Genomic DNA, 19,414 nt, shown 5'->3' on the forward strand with positions numbered 1-19,414 from the left:
TTTTGAAACACTGTGCAAACATTTTTGATACTTTTCAAGGCAATTTTACTTCCGGTATAATATTTAAGCCTTTCCAATCATTGTTATATTTTAATTCTATTTTCGTGATTTTATGCGTCGGATAACTGTGTTTTTATCCAACAGGCCCAGGTAGAAGAACCAGGAAACTCAGAGTGAGACAATGCGAGATTCCGGCAAGCAAAGGAGTGGAAAATCCCGGTACAGGAGGCCTGACACGGGTTGTGTCAAGCAAAGGATGGCGTGGCAAGGAAGACAGTGGCATGACACGGCCACCCATGTCAGCTAACATGGGCCGTGTCAGGCATCAACCCCCCCCCCCCCCCATGTCAAGAGACCATGGGTGTGTCACCAATAACAGTAGGCTGACACGACCACCCGTGTCATCCCAAGCCCAAAATTTCCTTTTTTCTCGGATTTTTGTTCGTCGGGCTTTTCAGAGAGATTTTTGGACATGTCTATCTACTGCTTGGAATTTTCATTATAAAAGAGGACCTTCTGCCTAAGGAAAAATCATCTGGGAACAAGGCAAAATACAGTATTGTGAAGCAATCAAGTATTACAGAGAACAAGGAGTTTGAAGAGCTGAAGGTCTTCATGAGCAGGAGCGATTGAAGATCAAAGTCATTCAATTACTTGTAATGTGTAATTTTTATCTTGCATTTGTTTTAAACAATATGAGTAGCTAAACCCCCCAATGCTAGGGGGTGTCCCTGATTTAGAATTGTAACGAATTTGAATTTACATTTGCATTTATAATATTATTTTTACGGTAACCTTTTGATGTGTTTATTGCTTTCTCTTTCGGACCAATCGAGATTGATTTGTGGTTATCAATTAGGTTGGACCGCCATTGATAAGGTTTCCATAAGGTTACTCTACAGTAGATATCACGTAGGACTAGGGATACCCTGTATGAACCAGAGTATTCTTGATATTATAAAGCTTAACTTCACCTTAATGGGCTATGGACATAGAAATTAGGGTAGATTGATTAAAGGTTTTCTCACCAAGGACTTGGGAGAAAATACCCTTAAGAACTGGTAGTAATTGATATTTGTTGATGCAATAGTGTCTCAGAGCTGTTACAGGGATAAATCATACACCTTCCCTGGCATTGTTCCTTTTACCCTGCAAACCCTTATTTTCATTCTTATTTGTATGTTCCTTTATTCTTATATTTTTACATCTAAAAACCAAATTAATACTTTTTGTTTAATTAAATGATAATTTAAACTCGATATTGACTTGTAGTCCTTGAGACCGACATTCGGGGAATTTCCCCATTATTACTATAAAAGGAAAAATAGTACACTTGCTATTTTCCTAATCACCCGTTCATACTGATTTTTTAGCTTACATCCTTGCTGATCCCTTCCAATACTCGTCTGTACTAGTACTTATCACTCGTCCGTGTGGATTTCACTTTTCTGCTTAGCCCTTTGTTAAGAAACTCTCAATGCCTTATTTTCCACCTGTCTTTCTTAGCCTTTTGCTAAGGAGTTCTCGTTATCGGTTGTACGAGAAACCCGCATCCCTAACAAAGTCATCTATCACCCCAAAGCTCAGGTTTCTCCAGGTAAACCATTTCCAAAAATATCTCTTAACATATCCCCCAACGGAAAAACTTCTTTCTCAGTTCCTGCTAAAGCTTGTTAGTAGAGATAAAACAAATAGGGTCAATTATATAGTGCATTAGCATATTGCATATCTCATGCATGTCTAACATCTCCTTTAGCGGACCCATTCTCCCCACATATGTCCCATCTAATCCCCAACTAATTCATATACAAAAATATATACACCATCCATTAGACAATCTCCCATTAATACCCTTACCTCACATTTCACTCATTTCATTCATTCCATACGGGCAAATTTCTTGGATATTCTAATATTTAATTCTCTCCTACCTCAAATGCTTGAAAGCCGTTTCTATTCATCCATTAAGGTTTGAGAATATTAAATAAGGGCAGTTGGCATACCCCAAAACTTTCCCTCCCCTTTTTATTTTTACCTACCCTTTGGTTTAGGGTTCCATTTGCATATTCATGGCATCATAGTGCATTCCATTTGCATTGAAAAGCACAAAATCATGGATTCAATGGTATATGTCTCACAAAGCATGGAAGGGTGATTGAGTCCCCAGGCTAGGGTTCATTGTAATGGTCATGCTTGTATTTGAACTTTTCATTTTGTAGGTATTCATCATGGAGCATAGTGGAAACCCTAATTCCTGGGTGTTGGGTGTAAATATAATCAAGGTAAATCCAAATCCCTAAAACCCTAGTTGTTGGTTGTGGCACTATCACCATTTATGTGCAGACAAGTGGGAAGTTTCATCTGATTCATCTGGTCCATTATGGATGGTTCATTTGCTTGAGTAATATTCATGGTCCTAATTCCTGGATTATGGTTCATTAAAGCTTCACATATTCATGACCTTTTGTTTTATTGGTGTTCATTTGGTTTGATTCATAGCATGGCATATTTCACTTGGTTCAGGGCATTATGGTCCATATTCATTTCTCCATAGAAGAATACACAATTTTCCCTAAGTTAACTTTTGGTCAATTGTTGACTTTTTGGTCAACCAGTTGACCAAAGTGAACCATCTAACCAAAGTCCATTTTTAATCATTTTCGTATTTTTAAAACCACGTTAAACCAATGCCATTTTCACCATTTAAATCATGTTGATGAACCATTTGCCATTTCTAGGCCATTTTCCATTTCTTACGTTTTTTTATTCCATTTAATTCCCATAAACCATTCAATCCATTCAACAATTATAACCATTTCAATACATGGTTTGAATTCCATTTCAAAACGATTCATAATTTCAATCCAAAGTTACAAAACTATAAACAAAGCTACATAAGCCAATTTCCAAAATTCCATTTTTCATATGCATTCAATCCCAATTTAAGCCATACATCCCAAACTGTTAATCATGATTCATTTCAATCCATTTACAACCATGACCATAAACCTCATGTTCATTTCTAAACCACACTGCAAATGACTTTACATACACATTCACTATTTTAAACCTTTCATGAACCAAAATTCCAAAACCATTAGAAATTACCATTCAAGAATACACCATTTCATTTAAATCATAACCATAATACATCAATTCCATTACAATTTCAATTTCCAAATTACACTTCAATAAAAACATAAACCATTACATAACCTTATTATTAACATACAAACTTTCCATTCAATTCCAAATAAACCATTCGATTCCATCTTACAAGATTTATATTCATAAACTAAACATTACATCCAATTGTATCCTACATACAACAAATCATGTTACAACATTTACAATAATAAATCCCAAACATCCAAGCAAGCCATAGCCAATTCCAAGTCTAATTCCAAGCAATCCAATCTCATGCATATAATGAACATAACCTGCACAAGTGAAACAACAAAATTCAGCAGCATTTCTAACTAACCACAATAAACCCTGCTAAAAAGACTCTTGGAAGAACCAGAAAAGGAATTGGGAATAAATTCATAACCACATTCACTTGCCATTGATTCCAAGAAAAAGACTTCAAAAGGAAACACTTTAACGACCTTCCACAAAAACTCACCAACATTCCTAATTGCTCCATCCAACTGACATAATACAATAACCAACCTCCAAAACCAAGCCATCAAGAACAGAACACAACCAATTCCAATTAAACAAAAAAACACCTTTAATCATAACATAACTGAAAAACCACCTCATAACAGAACCCCCTCAAGAGCTCCTTCAACAAAAACCTGCATAAAAATTAACCCTTCAACTGTCATAACAGACTCATCTAACTCCATAATAAACTTCTTCAACCAACTCTCCCCAACCTCCTCAACCTCCTTCCAAAAAATTCCAACTTCCCACTTCCAAATAAACCTTCATAGAAAACAAGCAAAAATAACTGACTTCAAAAAACTTCAACCTTACCTAACAACTCACAAATGAAGGAACCTCCTTCAAAAACCCCATAACAGAACCATTTATGAACTCTCTCGAACCCCTTCAATCACGGAGAAAAACCCTCTCTAAACAATTTTCCAGAACCTGCAGAACGACACCCTTCAAACTAACCTCAATAGCCACACTGCAAGGAATCCCTCAACAATTTCTTAAAACCCTTTGAACAATGTTACTCTCTTCGACTCGAATAACTCCACACCCTTAAACTAACCTTCCAAAATTACCCTCACAAAAAAACCCTTAACTTCACCCTCAATCTTTCAATTCCCTGGGTTACCCTCAACCTTTCAACAGCAACACAAAGAGACAGAAACACGGCAAAAAAATAAAACAGAAGAAGAGGAAGAGAGGAGGATCAAAGATCGAACACGTCACCTGGAGTCTTCAATAAATTCGGTAGGTTCCTCCTACTCCAATCTTTTCACTCTGTGTGCAATCGAATCCAATTCATTTTGGTGTTGAAATACCGCAAATCCATCGTGGTTTTTGATTTGTCGCAGAAAAATAAATCGAGTTTTTTCATTGATGTTCTCGACTGTTGAATCCGATTAAAGCGGGCCTCAGTTTCTTATTGACGACGCGTTGATGGCAATGGTGTGTGGATGATGCGCGAGCCACTTTGTTCTACTTCTTTCGTGAGTTCCCGTGTTTTGATTTGAAGATTTCGTTTCCTCTAATTTAAGGTTGAAGGCACTTTCTTGGTTCTTCATGGAACCCAAAATTTTGTTGGAAGACTTAGGCCTTTGGCCCAAGCAAACAAGCATTCTTGTTCATGAACCCCCATCCATTTTTCATCCCTGGCCCATGATTAAGTTTAATCTCCATTAATCTCTTGATTAGTCCTTGTTAATTTATTTTTATTTCAGTTATTTTTTGTGTTAATCATGCTTCTAATAAATCTTGTGTATAATTAGGATAATTCTAGATTTTGATCATATATTAGAAATTATGTTTAATTAGGATTTATTTTTAATTAGGAATTAATGTAGCTTAATTGACTAAATAAGTGATTTTGATCATGTGGTTAGAAATTAGATTTTTGGATTTTTTTCCAAAATTAATTCTGTTGTTGATTAACCATGCCTTGATTTTAATATCACTTGCCATTAGGGTTTTGTTGATCTTGTTTTCATTTTGTTCATAATTGGATAACATGCTTAATTATATATTTTTATCATGATTTTCCATTAGGTTAATTTTCCTTCAATTCGTATATTGCATTATGGTTGCCATCTCCATGTGTAGGTTAGATAGTGATTAAGATTGTTAATTTCCCTATTTTAATTTGAATCCCTAATTCATGTTTAGGTAGATTTTGATCTTTAGATTTACTAATCACTTTAGTTGTCCATTTAATCGATTCATTTGGTTTGTGATCATCTTGAATAAATTGAAAATTTTATTTCAATTTAATGGATGTATGCCTTGTGTACGTCTATTTCATTTTCCATGATCACATGATTAGTCTTTGATTGTTTGTCCATGATTAATCCATTTCCATTTTAATTCATTAAGATCTTTGAATATGCTTACATGTGTTGCATCATTCTCATTTGTTTTAATTCATACTAACCTCACTTGTTTGTGTGATTACATGACCATTGAGCCCTCAAGTTTAATTCAAGTATGGATCCAATCCATCACGACATTTATCCATTCATTTGCCTTGTATTGTTTGAAGACACCATGTCACTTGATTGTTTTAGGCATGGTACTTGGTTTGTAACATTGTTTATTCTTTATCCATTTACCGTTGTATTGTATGGTTCCATCCCCCAATTCCATGCAAGTGTAATAGCTTAGGTTTATTTCTTTTATAGCTTATCATGCATGCTAACTAAAAATATAAAACCAAACGATAAAAACAAAACTTTTCAAAAGACAAAAGGCAACTTGATCCTACGTCAAGTGTTTTCCAAATAAAACTCACTTCATAGCAACGCAGGTACTTGATCCAACGTCAAGTATCTCTTATCCATTCCATTATCCATATCATTCTCTTTTTCATTCACTTATCTTCTCAATCTATTTCAATCTCTATATCTCCATTCTTCACACACAATTTTTCATATTAAATCCAAACAATTGATCCAACGTCAAGTGCCTTTTTCAAAACAATTTCGTAACAAACTAGAATGCAAAAATGGAGTGTACGTGCTTGTACACAACATTCATGTACTTGGGTTGTCGGTCGTACCTAGATTAACGACCCGGAACTTGTATTCCTCTTTGAAACATCTAATGATTAAAACAGGTTCAATCTAGGTGCTATGAGGGAGAAAAGGGTAGCTAGGATACCATTATCCTCTCGACTCCCAATTATTCTGATTGTTGGCCGTACTTAGTCAAGGGTCAGATACTTGTCTCCCTCTAAGTACCAATGATTAGACTTTCCAAACTCTTTCACAATTCAAATCTCTTTTGGATGAAAAAGAATGGTTAGGATACAATTATCCTCTCAGAGTGTTTGGATTGTTGATTGTATCTAGCCAAGGGTCTGATGCTTGTCTACGTACTAAAATCAACCTAACCAATCAAAACAATTTTTTGCCTTAGGGTATCTTTCAAACCTTTTCAGAAAGGGCGCGTTACTTCCGTTCTACCGTGAATGACACTTAAGCCTCCATATGTTAGCAAGTAATGTTTAACTGCTAAAGTGTGATCCAAGCGCATCCATTCTATCACAAACAAACAAACATTTAACACTCCCATGCTCGAGCATACAAACAAGTGAACAGTAACACATGAACGTCAACACTATTCATAAAAACAACCAAACAAATTATCTATTTGTGAGCGGAACTACGAAGATCTCACTTCCTTATTGCACGTATGCACAAAGGTCAAAATCCTTGGCGAGCACACTAATTTAAAACTTATTTTCTCTTCCCATCTTATTATTTCTCATCTCATTTCACCGATAGCAAGCAACATTCAAATAAACAACATCCATACGCATTGATACTACCAAGTGGTTCCCATCGAGTACAATAGATGTGAGGGATGCTAATACATTCCCCTTGCATAACCGACTTTCGAATCCTATCTTGGTTGAGAGACCATTCTCTTTTGGGATTTTATCACTATTTTCCCTTTCCTTTGGAATAAATAAAATCCGGTGATGACTCTGTATTTTTTGCAGCGCGACACGTTTCAGTCCAACTTATTAACATAAAGTTCTAACAGTGTTAATCATCACAACTAATTTCCTCTTCAATCCCTAACAATCTAAATTGACTATAACTTCTAACTCCCCTGCCTCATAGCTTGCCCGAGTTAGTTACATAATCATCCTCTATATATTCCTTAAACCTCTTCAATCATTGATCACCAATTACATTTCCACAAATCATCAATCATCAATCATCAACATTCCAAAAATCACCAAAAAATCACTCTATCTGAGCACTCAGAATTCTCTGAGATTGCTCTCTCTCTCTCTCTCTCTCTCTCTCTCTCTCTCTCTCTCTCTGTATGTGTGTGTATGTGTGTGTGTGTGTGTAAATTCAACACTTCTCCTTCAACCTCTCCATATTTCTCTCATGCATAACAAAAACAACACCGGATAAAAGAGGAATTTCATTATCCTATAGACTAGTGTGGTAGAAGAAGAAGAAGTTTCATACGTAAATTGAACAAGCAGAAAGAAGCTTACCTAAAGAAGTAAAAGTCCTTTGGATCTTCTTCTTACGAAATAATCCTTTTTAAAGTGATCGGTTTTGTGACACGTGAAACATTTAAACTTTGACTTATTCGAAACCTTGGACTTGGACTTTGACCTGGATCTCTTCTCTTTCCGATTTCCTCTCCTCTCACTCTTTCCTCTTGACACACCCAAGCCTTCACCACTATCGTCGACCTTTAAATCTTTCAACTTTGATAACTCCTTTGATCTTGCGGTCGTCTTGACTTCATTCAAAGTGGTAGTTCCTTGCTTACCATGAAAAGGGCAATACTTAAAATAATGAAAGGATCTGGGTAATGAGCTTAACAAGAGTAGATCCTTGTCCTCGTCTTTAATTTTCACATTTATGTTTCGCAAATTATCAAATGATCTTGTGAAATTTTGTCAGCTACTCCACATTAGATTTATTCTCCTCCATAGGAAAAGAATAAAGTTGTTGTTTCGAACACAATTTGTGAGCTAATGACTTTATCACGTATAATGATCCAAGCTTGTCCCACATCTCAGTTGCGGTCTTCTCCCTCGTGACTTCCCTTAATACTTTATCTTTGAGGCACAAGATAATGACATGTTTGTCTTATCCACCATATTGGTCTTCTCAACTTGTGTAAGGCTTACAGACATCAATGTCTATCAGTTCAATGTTTTTACACACCTTTGTTGATTAGTATTGCTTGCATCTTTACCTTCCATAATCTGAAATCGTTGTCTCCGAAAAACTTCTCGATGTCCCATTTGGAGCCCATAGTGGTGATTTGTAAACTTAATCAATTTGCCCCCACGGGGGATGTCAATTGTTGTGAAATTAATATAATAATTAAAACCGCCTCAGAAGAATTATTCAGAGTTCAATTACACCAAAAAATTTGATGTATGGGATAAAAGACAACCGAAAAATTATCTCAAGCAATAAAAATAATAATAGACAAAACACAAAAAAACTATTTATCTAATTCAATCAAATCAATCTAGTCTAGAAGAGAGGGCATCTACAACCAAACAATTACATATACAACTGTTTATATAAACGACATAGTCTATTTTACCAATCGTTTTCTTAGGAATAAATTACATGCAATTTTTATAATAGAGGAGCAGGGTACCTCCCATTGATTGTGTGGCAAAATAATCTCAACCTAAATTCAGTCCTAGCTTGTCCCTAAACCCAACCACAAGGTTTTTAGTTGTAGGGACAACAAATGGACCTTTTCCTAACTTCATCTCCTTGATGGGCCAAGAACAAGTTTGATTAAGATACTCTCAAGTCTAAAAAAACAGCCTGAAAACTTTATTTAGGTCTACAATAAATCTTAAAACCTATAAAAACTCCACCTCTCATTAATAAAGTCTCAATGATGTAGTATGATCCATTGTCGTTTTGGTGAAAAATGTCGCAAGATAATCTTACATAACATAACATTAGCTCTGTTGGGAAAACCTTGTCCATTAAAGACCACTTTAACAATGCAGGGTTCATATTTAAAGAAAGCAACTATTGAATCTTCCAAGATTAGAATAAAGGTTGTCTGTTCAAGATGATAATAAAGAACTTACAAGTACAACACATCTCGTGCTATTATTGTTGTTGATCTATTCATTCCAAGTAGGCCATAAAGTGACAATTACTACCAACACCCCTATATTTTTGAAAGCTACACTCCCATATTTTTTTATTTTGTTTTTTTAATATTACAGTCTTAGTGGTTAGAGACTTGATATCAGCTGTACTGTATGTATTGTAGGGACATAAAATATGCTGAGACACACATACGTATATTTAAATCTACGATATTTCAGATATTCATTTTCAAGAATTTTAGTTGATAGAATATTAATTATTGAAAACACTTGCATAAAATTTAAGTTAAAGAAAATTTTAAAATATTATTTAATGAAACATTTAAATCACAAATGGCTATATTAGTGTTGTTGTTTTGAATTTTGAAATAAATTCAAAGGTCATAAGTTTGAAATTTAGTTTTGAAGGTTTTTGGAATTTATTTATTACTTTACCAAAATAAATGACGCGAAGAGAATCAAAAGTTTTACATGCTCAAATTTAAATGAAAAAAAGTACATAACAATTTCAAATGACTAATAATTTTAAAAATGTTTGTCTTCACCAAGTAATATGAATTTTATAAACAGAAAAGGACGCGAAAATTCATTGGTTTCACGAGACAAATCATATCTAAGTCATTCTTTAAATTAGCGCATGAGAATAAATTGGAGAATTTTATTTTATAAAACATCGTTGAACAATATACTTTATATTAATGTATATTTCATATTAAAATTTTTAAAATATCCTAAAAGATATTAGTTGATTTTTTCATTTGCATTTAATTTATCTAAATTATTCAAGATCAATCGAATCTAAAATTTAATCTGAAAATTAGCGTTCAAATTCATTTTATACATTTTCACTTTTCATTTTCTTCTTAATCAATAGTTTAGTTAGTTAGGAATCAACTTGAGTACTCTAAAATCTCAAACATTTGAGTATTAATCTTTTACAAATACCCTCTCTATTCAACAAAAACTCATAACTATCGTCTAAGAAATTTTTGCGAGTGGCATCTCCAACCTTTCATATATTCTTCACTCTACTCATTCTAGTACTTAATAATCATGTTTACAAAACTTAGGGTTGGAAACACTGAATGAACAGGTGTGGCCGTGAAGGTGTTAGGTTGTTTATAGAAGATAGGTGTGAGTGTGAAGGTGTTAGGTTGTCTTTTTGAAGATAGGTATGATTTGAGAATGTACTTGTGTTCTCGCAAAACGTAGATAACAATGGCCCTACATATCTATGACTATTGTCCAATAGAGTTATGTATTTGATGTAGGCCATTCATGAGATGAAACTAAGATATCAACCATAGAAATTAACCAAGTGTAGTTATTTGATCTCGTTTTCCCTATGGAATTTGTCATCTTCAATTGAGCTTCACTAATAATAGACTATCAAAATATTTTTCCCACAATAACCTTGTTGTCCAATTGTAGTATTTTTTTTTTTTTTTTTTATTTTATTTTACTTTTATGCTTTAATTGAGTGTTGTTTGTAGGAGTTTTCTTCTTCCCAAGTATATGGTCCAAAATCCAAATGATCAACTCTAAAGCAAACTTGCCAAAGATAGAGATTGATCCATATCATGATTTATCATCATGATTCAATGCCCCTTATGAGTCACACACAACCATTGATTTCTAGTACGCTTTAATTAACATGATTTCTATTGAACATATAAAGAGTGAGTGTGTTTCTTCTACTTCAAAACTAGTGGTTGGGAAGGAGGAATGTGACATTTCATGTGTGATCTATTGTCAAATGCTAAAAAAATTGACTTGTGTATAGGTAGACTATACTCTATAAAAAATTGTGGTAGCTAAACATAAATAGGGAACAAAAAATTGACTATACTTAATGATCTTAATTGAACTGTCACGGTCTTGACTAACTTGAGGCTTATTTATACCCACAACATATTTGCTGTGGATTCATTATCCTTAACTTGATGTGTTTCTTTTGGTTTATATATATATATATATATATATATATATATATATATATATATATATATATATATATATATATATATATATATGTATTAGTATTAGTGATTGTTATAATTAAGAGTTTAATCACATACAAAAAGAAAGATGAGATATAGTTGAATGTCTTTTCGAACTAAAGTCAGATTTAATTTGTGAAAAATATTCTTTTCTAATCTTTTATTTAAATTTGATAATTATAAAATGTGAAACTTTTGAAATAAGTTGCTTTAATAGAGATTAGGCAAAGATCATTCGACCCATCAAACTCAACTCATATATATATATATATATATATATATATATATATATATATATATATATATATATATATATATATATATATATATATATATATATATATATATATATTACGTTTATTTTATAATGGTGGTTATGACATCTCTAAAATAAGGCGTTTTTTTTAATTAAAAAAGTGTACATATTATAATGGTTGGATAGGGCAAACTTCATAAAATTCATGGGTTCAAATCTCAGCATCAGTAAATTTGTGATTTCTTTAATATTATATTAGCGGTTTTTTTAATTATTTTTAAATTAAATATAAATGTGATTTCACTACGTCCCTTGCATGGACGGAGTCAGGAATTTTGAGTAGTGAGATCAATATAATATATATATATATAATATATATATATATATATATATATATATATATATATATATATATATATATATATATATATATATATATATATATTAATTTTTAATTTTTAAAATAAATAAATAATTATAATTATAATAAAATAATAATATATTTCCACTAGAAATGAATTATAAATTCAGATTAAAATTAAATGATTTACTTTTTTAAAAGATTAACAATGCAGAAGAAACTAATAACATAGAAATATTTTGCATCAAAAGAAAGAGGAATACAAAAGTGGTTTGTTTGTGCTGGGAAAGAGTAAAAGAAATTAATAGAAAAAGGAAATGAAGAGTCAATTTTTTTTTATTTAATGCATTTATTTTATTTAATATATGAAACTAATCATTTATCAAAAAAAGAGTGTACAAGTAATTACATTTAATGGGATGATATGCGTGAGAAATTAGATTATTCAATACTTATTAATTAAGTGAGGCCTATTAGAGAAATTTCTTCCTAATTTTTATCACATTTAATATATAAATATATTATTATTACTACTACTACTACTAAAATTGTTGTAATTATGGTGGGGGCATGAGCCAACTCTTTGAGACAAATAGCTTCGTCCCTACAACCGTGGTAATATAATATACTTTTTTTTAGTGGCACAATTATTTATTGATATTTTTAATCTGGAAATATTTTGTATGTCACTATGATTGTTTAAACCAATCATGGTGATATATTTTTCCTTTCATTTTAAAATTTAAAATGGTAAACAACTATCGTTTTTTTATAAAATTTAATTTAATTAATCAGATATCATAACGGTTGGTTTTATCGACCGTTGTGAAATGTTTTATTCATAAACAAGAAACACAATTTAACTTGTCTATTATGTAGCCATTTTTTCGTTTCATCGCAGATAAACCTTTTGAACCCCTAACACATTCACCGCTAAGAAACCATTTGAACCCTAACTATATTTTCATTGTTCTTGATTTAACGTACAAAGCCATCATTATCGTTTTTGGCTTAACGTTGAAAAACTATCATCACTATTATTCTTGGCTTATCGTGCAAAGCAACGAAAAACGCAAGAAACACATATGAGGAAGACGGAGAATATTACAAGAAAGGAGGGCAAAACTCATAATATTTATCTCTTTTACTTATTCGTCCCGTTTCCGATACGTAAAAATTTCACCATGCACGAACAATAAAATATCAATCTTGAATGTTGTTGTTGTTTATGTTTATGGTGTTGTTATTATTGTTGTTGATGTTGTTGATGTTGAATTTTTATGTTCGATGTTGAATTTTTATGTTCTTCTTGTTTATGTTTATGTTGTTGATATTCATGTTTATTTTTTGTTGTTTATGTTTATGTTTATGTTGTTGACGTTGAATGTTTATGTTTTTGTTGTTTGAATATTTATGTTGTTATTGTTATCGTTTATGTTGTTGTTGTTGAATGTGTATGAAAGAGTTGTATTTGATCAAGTGGTTCTAGTTGAAGATGAAAGAGTTTTTGTTTATGTTGTTCTTGTTGTTTTTGTTGTTGTTTATGTTCTCATTGTTGAATATGTATGAGACACATTTGTATTCATGGTTTTGGAAATAGTATTATAGAGTTAGATGAAAGAGTTTGATTTGATCAAGTGGTTATAGTTGAAGATGAAAGAGTTGTTGTTTATGTTGTTGTTGAATGTGTATGAGACACATTGTATTCATGGTTGTGGAAATAATATTATAGGGTTAGATGAAGGATTTGGATTTGATCAAGTGGTTCTAGTTGAAGATGAAAGAGTTCTTGTTGTTGTTGTTTATTTTGTTGTTGTTGAATATTTATGAGACATATTTGTTATGTTGTTGTATGTTTTTGTTAAGTTTGATTTAACCTTTATGTTGTTGTTGTTTAATATGCATCAGACTACAGCTGATACCTGAGAACCACTTACTTTCGTAACAAAGTTGGAATGCATGCACTCAAAATATAAAATAAGTTTAATTAAAATTCTTGCAATCGATAGTAACAGATTATATAATAGGTCATGAAATAATCCCCATAACCCCTAGTCCCTAGGAAACTACTCACTTGTGGTGAGGGAAAACACAATCACATAGGTGTTCATCATCGAACTCATATGAATCAAACACAAAAGATGAATCATATAAAGAGAATGAACTATAAAACATGAAATATATATGAACTTGTTCCACAAATTTCTCCCTTGGAGACTTGAGTTACAAAGAAAAGTAAGTGACAAAAGTTGGGAACCCTAAACTCATAACAGGCTATGAGTTCTATAGCAAAATAGTAAAAGTGCAAAATATCTCTAGTTCAATGTGAAATATTCAGATTTGATACAAATCCAATAAGACCTAAGAGCCACAATTAAGAGAGAATCATTCTATTTAAGGAAGCAAAACAAATATCCAATTTTTCTCTCGCCTCTCTACTACGGCCTGTAGCAGCTGCTACGAGTGGCCTTAGCAGGCCTCTGAGTCTTCTACTAGAAAAGGTTAAAATGGGAAGCTAGGGCATCATGGTGCTACAAGTGGCCGTAGCATCCTGGTTTTTGTATGGGAGAAATTTCCAAATTTCCATTTTGCTCTGTTTTGGTTGCTTTGATCCCTTTTTGTCTTGAAAGCTCATTAGACCCTAGAATTAACAATAAAACACAAACTAAAGCATAAAACATGACAGGTGAAGGGAAATCTAATAAAATGAGGTAAATAGTTAAAGGACAACAACTAGAAAAAATGATGCAAAGACCATTTATCAATAACTTGAAGAAAATGTGGATCACTTATGCTGATGAGCGTTGGTGGGCCTTTAAGTCACAACTCACGTGTGACTACATTACGAAATCTAAGGCTGGTCTTGAGCATCCAACTATAAAATATAATTATATTGACAAAAAGTTTTGGAAAAAGTTTGTGAAGTCTTATAGGTCTGTTGATTTCCTTATTAGTGGTAGTCTTATTTTCTGATAATGTTATGCTTATGCTTTATAGATAAAACCATGCCAATTAATATTTTCACTATGTTTATAGTAGGTGAAAAGTGAATCGAGAAAGCTAAACAAGCAAAAAACAAATACCCCCCATAGGTTATCTCGTGGAGGTTATAGGAAACTTGAGGAAATTTTGATTAATGAAAAAAGAAAACAAATGGGAGATGAGGACTCCATGAGTTGTAATTGATATCCATCTCCACCATCATGACATGAGAAGTGGAGGAGGGCTCGATAAAGACTAACTGCAGAGTTTACTTCAGATTCCTCATGAGGAGTCGCTGAGAAAATTATAAGTTAGATTTGTTGTGAGTATGATGTGTTATGTGTAATTTAAATAACTCTGGTAATAATATATCTTATTCATCTTGTGTAGGAATCATTGATTGATATGGCCAGTCAAGGTACTTTTGTTTCAGAACCATGATATGGTATATTAGTCGAAGCAATTGGACAAAATGAGCAGGTGGTTGTGCATGTTGGACTTGAGAGTTCACACACAAGAGCGAGGTGAGTTGTGTGGTTTGGAAAAACTTGGTTTTGAAAAGCTTTTAGAAATAAAATTAGAGTTTAAAAGCATTTTGAAAAACTTAGCAGTGGAAAATAAAATGCGGTAAATTAAAAGAGTTAAGGGAAGAAAGAGAACATCTAGAGTTATACAGGTTCAATAAAAAATAACTTAGTCCAGTCCCCAATAATTGATCTTGAGAGCTTCCATTAAACATTGAGAGCTTTTAGTAGGAAAGGCTCACGAACCCCATTATACAAGGAATGGTGTGGTTGATCTTCAACCAAGAAATACAAGACGATAGATATGGGTGTTTACGTATTTTCTTACGAATAAACTTGAGAGTGAAATGACAGTTTTCCTTCCCAACGGTGGATTGAAGTGGTCGGTCTTCTTTCCACAAACACATACCTTGGAGCGGTTAGTCTTCAATTTCCAAAACCTTTAAGCTAAATACCTTGGTTTTACACGGGATAACCGAAAACTTATGATATTTTAACATTGGGATGATCTCAAACTTGTGAAGATTTTAATACCAGGAAAATCTTCAACTTATCTTGGTTTTAACATTGGGTTGACCAAGAACCTAAGAGATTTTATCACAGACTTATCTCCAACCAAAATTAGGACTGAATCACACAGTCTCAAACAAAAAAGATTTTTACCGGTTTAGCTTTTAGACCAATAAAATCCCTAAATAAATAGTATTCAACCAAGGTGTATACAAAAGATTCCCTTGGTGAATTTACAATTCTACCATTTCTAGAATTAAAAAAATAATCTCACTCACAAAAGGACTTTTCTCACAAAGGCACTTAGGCTAAAAATATAGTGAGTGGAAGTTAAAGAAATGTTTAGAGAGAGCGAGAGAGGGAGATATATAGATAGATAGATAGATAGATAGATAGATAGATAGAGAGAGAGAGAGAGAGAGAGAGAGAGAGAGAGAGAGATTGTATGTGTGTGTGAGAGAGAGGGGGGGAGAGATGAAAGTGTCAAAACATCATTCTGGATTATTTGAAATGAGAAATAAAACCTCTATTTATAGGTCTAAGGTTGGCTCAAAAAGTAAATTTCAATAAAATCATTTTTTCTAACAATCTAATTGATCAACAGATAATCCTAATCGATTAGAAGATAGAAATAATCGTTTGTAAATTCTCAAAAAGGAAGTTCAAGATATTTAGCCATTGCACAAAATCAAGACGCTTTAAAAATGGCCTGGGCCTTAAGTTTGCACCTTTCTAATCGATTAGGAAAGTCAAAATTTTACCTATAGATGTTTTGTCTGCTCCCAATTCATCTAACACAACTTCTAGATATTTTTCAAAAATATTTTCCTTTGGTAAATCATTTTGAAAATAGATTTGTGTGTGTGCGCACTCTAGCCTTGCTCTTTCAAGATAAATTCCTTTTGCCTTACAATTGTTCACTCGTTACTAAAATAGGAGATCACCATATTGCTTCAAGACTTTGTCAGATACTTATCTTTATGTTGACACATACTTGAGTGGCTTTGAGATGAGGCTTTAGTTGCAATCTTTGTTTGCCATCATCAAATAGTCAAGTCCATCAAATTTTAATAATATGATTTTCATATTTATCCATTTAATCTTTCATACTTGACTTATCATAACACTTTAGTTGTCATCATCAAAATATGATGTCCTTGTTAAAAGCATATAACCTACAAAATAAGGTTCCACATTCTCCCCCTTTTTTTATGATGACAACACATATCTAAGGGGAGGTGGTTAAAGAAACAATATATATATTGTTTAGAGTGATAACTCCCCATGAGTTAGATAGTGAATATACCTTACTCCGCTCTAAGAGTATACTTCTCCTCCTTTGTCAAAATCAAAAAGGTGGGTAAAGATGCATTACGAAAATAAATATGCATACAAGGGAAAACTATTTATTTTTAGAAAAAGGGAAAACATCACATTCATATTATTGCTAAATTTAATTTACAAGAATGGAAATTTTCATAAAATAAATTTAAATTACAAGAAGGGAAATTTTGGAATTTAAAGTACAATAAGAGAAGATACTGAATTTAAAGTTTTGAAAAGCAAATAAGAAATCCTAGTGGGATTATTCTGCATCAAGATCATCATAGTGGAATAGGTGATGTGGTAGTCTGATTTGGTAAAAAATAAAGTGGTGTACTATGAAGTCTATTTTGTCATTGAGTACATCTGTTTTTCTACTTAATATTTTCATAAAGTCTTTGGTTGTAAGTATCTGAGGGGAGTTGTCTGAGCTCTCGATCTCTATCGGTATCTCCTGATTTTTGCCTTTTCTTTAGAACTTGACTAGAACTAGACAGACCCTACTACCGTGTTGGGCGAATGACTTTTGATAACAACGTCGGCATAAACATGGTTTCCTTGAATTCATTCAATAAATGATGTGATATAACTTTCACATGAAGATGCTCCCCTCGTCTTAGAATCCTTGGGTTCTTGGACCTCATCGTAAACCATAGATCTTACAATGTCAGCAAGTTGTTGAAGAGATGATACATATGTAATGTATCCCCAAGTCTAATTAGTTTCAAATGAAAAATATAATTATTAAGATAAGTTCCTTAGGTGGAACAATCATCACAACTACAAAAATAGTAGGAAGAGGTATGATCGTTGGTACATCACTAGTTATGAAGGTTCATATGTGCATTGCTACCATGGCCTTCTTTTGGACATATTTTGTTGATTCCTTCCATAGTTACATATCATTTCCAACTCAAGGTTCCTATTTTTTTTGTCTTATTTAGTTAATGGCGCTACAACTCTCGAAAGTGACCACAAAGCACAAGTATCTTGTCCTACTTTTATTTTAATTAAGTTTAAAGTTTTAAAACCATAAATAAACCCCATAGATTTAAGATTGTTTGTTTATCCCAAGTTTGGTTGTGTTTGGACTCTCTTGACATTGGCTTAGCTTGGATACCATCAGCTAACCCTAAAATCAATTTTCTATCGATTTTAGTTGACAATTTATTTGTTGTTATATGTAAATTGTGTGTATTAGGAAAAGTGTAAAGGGATATGTCTTGTTACAACTTCTATAATGTCTATTAAAATAAATAAATAAAAATTCAACTTTTGCCAAAATCATGGGTTAACCCCAAATAAAAAAGGATATGAGATCCTCCTTTTAACCAGCTTAATTAAAAACATATTTCTAATTAATTTATTATATAATATACTTATAACAAAATTAATTTTCTTAAAAAAATATTTTTAACCCAAGATTTTGAAACATAAAACCCTATCATTACTCGTTTAAACAAGACCTAACTCCATCCAAGATAAAATAAAAAATAAAAAGAGTAACTAAATGCACGCTAGTTTTAAAAAATAGGCTTAATACCCTTTTTCGCCTCGTATCATTGACTCTAGGTTTATTTTGGTCCCTTAACTTTTAAAAATATCGTTTCGGTCTCTTATTTATTTAAACAGTGTCAAGTTCATCAAATATATGTATCCCTTATTTCTTTAAACCCAAGATATGTATCCCTTAATTCTTCAAGTACAAGAGGGGGTGTAAATTGTGGTATTCAAAAATTGTGATTAAACTTTTGTTAAAAATTATTTTCTATTCTTTAAGATACGAGTAAAACGACTAGCAAAAAATAAAAGTAGTAAAGTAAATAGCAAAAATTAAGAGATAAGGATTTAGAGAAACAACGCCAACGATTTATCCAAGTTCGGATGGATGTTGGCCTACTCATGTCCCCAAGAGATCTTCTTGAGATTTTGACTATAAACTTTAGCTTTTTCAAGTTATGTCCACGAACCTTCGATACAAGTAGAGATAGAGATTTTAAAATGGCTTATCCCCAACCAAAAAAAAGCTTTTACCTATGCTGAGCTAACGAACCAATTAGATATTTTCCAGGATAATCTCAATAATCAAACATAAATTTTTCCCGGCTAAGTTCTAGAATCAAATAGAGACTTTAAGACAGGTTAATCTCAAGAACCAAACTCGATTTCCCAAGAATATCT

Source organism: Lathyrus oleraceus, chromosome 2, assembly GCF_024323335.1.
Source record: "Lathyrus oleraceus cultivar Zhongwan6 chromosome 2, CAAS_Psat_ZW6_1.0, whole genome shotgun sequence".
Lineage (NCBI taxonomy): Eukaryota > Viridiplantae > Streptophyta > Magnoliopsida > Fabales > Fabaceae > Lathyrus > Lathyrus oleraceus.